The sequence below is a fragment of the Nycticebus coucang genome, chromosome 8, assembly GCF_027406575.1.
Source record: "Nycticebus coucang isolate mNycCou1 chromosome 8, mNycCou1.pri, whole genome shotgun sequence".
NCBI classification, from domain to species: Eukaryota; Metazoa; Chordata; class Mammalia; order Primates; family Lorisidae; genus Nycticebus; species Nycticebus coucang.
In genome coordinates, this window is record NC_069787.1 from 48,175,049 (window position 1) to 48,181,339 (window position 6,291).

Genomic DNA, 6,291 nt, shown 5'->3' on the forward strand with positions numbered 1-6,291 from the left:
CAAAGGAAATGTTAGGTAATAATGTATATGTTAATTGGCTGGATTTAGACATTCCACAATGTAAACATATATCAAAGGATTATGTAGTATACATAAATACATATAATTTTTATTTGTCAATTAAAGATAAATACAAAGAATTTGAAGTATTTTTAGGTTTTTAATAACATAAGTGATAATAGTCTGCAGGCTTATTGCTTCTTAGAAAAACAAACACTTTACAGTGGGAATTCAGGCATCTTCCTTTTTCTTGTACTTGCAGTTAGCATGGAAGAACATTACTTTCAGAGAACAAAACAATACCACTCTTGTAGTTTCAGATAGCTATTTAAAATTTTGACTTTCAAGTTTTTCTTATGGTTATCTTATGCTGGTCTCTGGTTTGGGGTAGGAAATATGGTGAGGTTGGTTAATCTGTGGACAAGAAGCTGAGTAGCTATAGGTTTTAATATTGGCTTTTTCTTTAACCCTAGGTAAGTTGTTGAACCCTTGTAGGCTTCAATTTCTTTGGGGGGAGGGGAAGCAGGACCTTGTGAAACTCCAAAAGTCTGCTAGACAAATTGTAAAAGAGCTATAACCCTAATTATGAAATAGAGATGAGAATACTGATCTGTCTCACAGAAGAATAACTAATCAATGATTACAGAACTCTTTCCAAACATGAAGTACTGTATAATTATTAAAAGATGAAATAAATTGACTCCTAAATAAAATGCATATAGAGAAAATTAAATCAAGTCCAGATGAGATTGAAATTAATAATCAAGCAGCAAGACTATGGGAGTGTTTTGGGCATAAGACAGAGGGTGCCTTAATGACCATGAACTCTAGGCTAGCACAGTGACGTATTCGTGGATCAAGGCACCACTGTGTCCACATTCCTCTCAGCCCTTGTGACCATGATCTTAGAGAAGCCCAGTTGCTCCATTTGCTCGATCATTTAAAAATATTTATTAAGTACCTATTATAAGCAAGGCATTATTGCTGCAAGACACTTTTCTAGACCTCATGGCGTTTAGAATTTATCGGTGGAGAGAAGACGTAATCAAGTGTATGTTATGTAAACCTCTATGAGAAACACTGCAGGGGCTCCCTAACTATTGTGCATGAATTCAGAAGGAAGGTTTAATTAGTATGACTAGAGAGAGCACGCTGGAGAAGAGGGTATTTGAAGCCCATGGATTCCCTGGGCCACGACAAGGACAAAGAGGAGGGCTGTAGGTGCAGGCACCACCGTGACCAAATATAAAAATGTTACAATTTTCAAGAATGAGGACTTCAGGTGTCCTGCTTTGGGCTTTGTGTTGAAAGAGATATATGAGAAAGGAGTAAAACCTAGGTGTGCTTATAGTGTAATGAACCCTAGATGACAGTGGAGAACCTAACAGGCATAAGAATACATCTAAGCAAAAATTTTAGGAATAATAATCTCAGATACTAACAAGGCACTGATCTTCCTAAGATGTGAGAAAAGCAGAGAATGAAAATCAATTTAATAAAATGGAAGTAATGCAGTGTAGGGTAGAAAAGAAAAAAAAAAAAAGGCCATGGAGGATTAAAAGAGCATTTAAAAGATTTCGTATCTAAAAATAATATCTCACTAATAAAAAGAAAAGAGATCTGTAGAAACCACAAGACACAGAGAGATAAGAAAGGAGAACAAAAATAGACAGGTTTAAACCTGACCACCCAGGCGTACATATTTTAATGAAAAGATGCAACTTGGCAAGTTCAGAGAAATAGAAAGATGGGTAGTAATGAATAAAGCACTTAGTGAAGTGGCGATTCATATTTTGCACATATAGTTCCATGTACTATACTTGAAATAGAAACAGGGGCATAAAATGGCTGATTGGGGCAAACAAAGCTTCAGGCTCACAGGCAGAAAGGCAAATGCCCATTTGGATTGGCTTTTGACATCGGTTTAGACTTGGCTGTGAGTTAGCCCATGCACGTTTTGTTCCCGCATGAGTCTGTCTTCATTTTCCTCTCTCCATTTCCCCACCCTGGTCCCCTCTCACCACAGGGTGTAGAGTGATTTGCTGTGTGCTCAAGTATAAAGTGGAAGAATCCTTTTAAAAGTATTTTTATGTCTATTCACAATCTCCTGAATTTTATCATAGCTTTTACATTGGTTGAAAAGGTGTTTTCGTTTGGTTTACGTGGAAAAATTTTTAAAAATATAGTAACATAGATTTTATTTTTACGTTTCATTTTAGGGAACAAGTGTAATGGACTAGCCAGAATGGGAGGGGAACCGGAGTTTTGGATCATAACTTCTAATCTCTACTCTGCTAGGCACTAATTGTCTGGGCTAGGTGGGTGACTTCATCTCAGGAATCCATGGTAGTGCTGTGACTAGCAGAGAGAGTGTATGCACAGAACCCAGCCCAGTGCCTGGCCCATAACAGGGACTTTGTCTTCTTTTGAAGCTAAAGTACAGCTGACCCTTGAACAATGTGGGGTTTAGGGGCACTGGCCTCCTACACAGTTGAAAATGCATATATAACTTTTGCCTTTCAAAAACTTAATTACTAGTAATAGCCTTCTGTTGGCCAGAAGCCTTACACATAACATAAGCAGTCGATTAACACATATTTTGTATGCTATATGCATTATATACTATATTCTTAGGATAAAATAAGCTAGGAAAAAGAATATGTTACCAAGAAAATCCTAAGGAAGAAAAAATATACTTACTATTCATTAGTTGGAAGTGGCGCATCATGAAGATCTTCACCCTCATCCTCTTCAAGTTGAGTAGGCGGAGGAAGTGGAGGGGAGGGGCTGACCTTGCTGTCTCCTGGTGGCTGAGGCAGGAGAAAAGGTGCATATGAGTGGCCTGTACAGTTCAAACTCATGCTGATGGACGGTCAACTGTATCACTGTAATCATTTTTCTTGTTATAAAAGCAATACATACACATTGGAGAAAAACTAGGAGACAAGGAAAAAACACATACATTCTCACCAGATAGTAGTTAGCAACCCGAGCCCCTCTGTGTGTTATATAACGTAACAAGGAGGTCTTACTACATATATTGTTTTGTATCCATCCTTTTCTATTTATATGGGGAGATATGTGTAAATTCTTTTGTGTTTATTCATGGACATGATTATCCTTTCCCATCAAAAACATCCATCGGTATCATTTCTGATGGCTGCATAAAATTCAGCAGTTTAACCGATCCCCTACTGTTCAATATTTTATATTATTTTTAAATTGAGGGATTTTACAAACAATATAATGATGGGTATCCTTGCAGATAAATCTTTTTGTCTCTCCTAGGTTGTTTCTTCAGTATAAATTTGCAGAGCTGAAATTGGTCAAATAATATCAACATTTTGTCATTTGGTATATTTATAATCAAACTGGGCTTTAGAAAGTTTAAACTAATCTGTGTGTTTATCAATAGTACATATAAGAGTATCCACTTCCCTTATCTTTGCAATAAAGAAAAAAATCTTTGCATATTTAAGAAGATAAAATGTTATTGTTTAGGTTTCTTTTTTTCATTTCAGATTCATAGATGGGTACAAAAGATGACGTTACACTGCTTGCATTTGTTAGAGTTCTATTTAGTTGATTTATTAGCAAAGTTGAACTTTTAAAATGTACTTACTGGAAATTTTATTTTATTTGATATTTTGCTTTTGTGAATTACTTTTTGTTCTGGTAGGTACTTTCAAATGGAAGCTGTCTTTTTATTTTCCCTTGTGTGTGTCATCATGATTTCATTTAGTAGAGTATTATTCTTTGTTTACATTTGTTTCTTTGGCTAGACTGCAAACTCCTTCAAGGCAGGATCAGCTCTCATTCTTTTTTATATCCTGAGTACCTAGCACAAAGGAGGGACTCAGTAAGCATCTGGTAGGTGTGTGAATGAATGGGTACCAAACAAATAGGATGGGTGAACCAAGGTGAGTGTTCCCTGTCTGCTCACCCAGACTTAGTACAGACAGTAGAGTATAGGTAACAGGTCTTGTCTAAGCCATGTATACAGAGCTCAAAGCAGTTCCCTGGACCAGACTAAAATGATTAATCCAACAAAAGATGGATGACATGTAAGATAGTGAGTAAAGGAAGTTAGGAATTCTGGTAATGATCTGAGTGGTCAGCAAAAGTTCAGGTGGAGGCTGAGTAAGGGACAACTCGGGGCTGCATTCCTTTTGTTTCATTGAAGTTTTTCCTGTCTGACACCTTGGAATTATTATGTCTGATTTCTTCATTGAGCACCTCACTAGAAGGAATTCTTTGGAGTGTAAAGGGCCCTGCTGTATTTCTTACTGAGAAAATAATTTTCATTTGGCTGAGACAATTTGTTTTCATATTGGATGGTGAATCTATTTCTGTAGGCCCAACTAGGACAATATACATGTGTCTGTCTCCTCAGAGACTATAGCACATCCTACAGTTACTTTCCTAACTTCTTACTCTTTTTCTTTTTGGGAAATCTTATCTTTTGAGCTCCTAATGTTCATAGGAATGACAAAGGAAGGACATTGATACTAGATAATAAATCATGTGTCAATTTTTGATATAGGGACATTTACTGTTATTATATAGAACAATATTAAATCAATGTTTACAATCAATATGTGTTGATATGGCAGGTTTTGATTTGTTACAAATTGTGTGTATTGTTTGGCTATTCTTCATTTTGAAGGGACAGATAATTTTATAAATCTTCCACTTCTTAGGCATTCAACCAGAAACAAGAAAAAGAAGATAAATCCCCTTGAAAAAATTATTCTTAATAATTTGTATAAACTTTTAACACTTGCTGATCTACTAGAATATTCTCTTTTAGGTAGATAGCATAGATAGGCCTTGCATCTTACCTCAATTACATCATTTAATTACATATTTACATCATAATATGGCCTGGTGTTTAGAAAGTGCAATAGAAAGTGAGTTTTTGATATTTATTTGGTTTATTGAATCATTGTGGACATCCAAGTCTTATGACTTATGTTCATGGTAAATAACATAACCTATGACATCATTTTGATCATCCATAGCAACAAAATTAATCCAGTAAGGTATAATTATTATCTTCAGTATGCTGGACAGGAATGCCCTGTTTGTTTTGTCTTACAATTTCTGTGCTTGGGAATTCAGAGCTGTTAATACTATGTGGAAAAACCAAGGGGTGATAGTTTAGACAATTAGTGGAGATTTAATAACTAGACTGAAGTACACTTATACATGAGGGAAAAAATCAGGAAAAACATTGGTAACTTTAAAGCAGCTTTAGCAAAGAGTAGTAAAACCCAGTCTGGTGTATGGATAGTGTCAGTCAAACTATACCGTCAATGAAAGAGGGGCTAGGAGATGAAAATGAATGTGATTGTGTTCTATTGCTGAAGGAACATTGTAAACATTCTTAGTATCCACAGGACTTTGGTAGAAGGCTGGTAGATGGTAAAAAAGACTTATGCTCCGACCCAGCAAAGATAGCAGAAACTGGGGTGGGTGTTTCAGAGCCCACTGTATGTAAGTCATCTGGTTCTAAGGCTGTTTCAATAGAGAGTGTTCTCTAAGGGAACATGGCAGGGACCTCCCACTGGGTGAATTATTAGATGCTGGATCCAGGAGGAAAATGGCATGTCTCCATTGGGTTTATGGGAACTGCTTTGTATTCCAGAGCTCTTTGTATTATCAGAGCACTTTATATTCTAGTACTGATCATTTGTCAATGCTGAAGGGATGGCTGGGATTGTTCAGTAGGGTCCCCTGGGAGAAGTGGAGTAATGTGGAGCTGTGACATCTTCCAGGCAGTCAATGAGGTTTTAGGTCTGGCAGTTCTTCATATTAGGATCCTAAGTTCCTCCCCAGCCCTGTTTAGCACGTTCTCTCCATTCATTCTCCCACTCTCTCTCTTTCTCTCTCTCTGGGTGGCATCTTTAACTTGCCTTTACCCCCTGCCATCTTTTGACAGAACATTTTTCACAGAAACAATCCAGGATGCTCCAGACCACCTCCCCTCCTCCTTCCCTTCTCCTCCCTTTCTTCCCTCCCTCCTGCTGATTTGTTATTATGTACTGCAGCTGCCCGGAGGATTTTAAATAGACCCATAATGGCACAGCAGTGCCTCTTGGAAGTTTAAATATAACCTTCTTGTTAATCTTGTCTGTGGTGGCAGGAACAGCACCTGGGGAAGAAGGCAATGGGAAGAGATGCCCCAGGGTTCTAGGTTTAGCAATATTTCAGGTGTCCTGTGGTCTGAAAGCCACATGGGTGGCCATGCCTCAGCCTAAGTGGATGTGGTGCTGGATTGACAGTCCCTAG

General features: G+C 37.4%; 1 non-coding gene across 1 annotated transcript; it reads right to left on the reverse strand.

Annotated features, from left to right (window-relative positions):
* Positions 1 to 523: 523 nt before the first annotated feature.
* On the reverse strand, positions 524 to 582 carry LOC128592983 (U7 small nuclear RNA). Its single transcript, XR_008382179.1, has one exon. It is a non-coding gene; the product is annotated as a U7 small nuclear RNA (small nuclear RNA).
* Between the last annotated feature and the right edge of the window lie 5,709 nt (positions 583 to 6,291).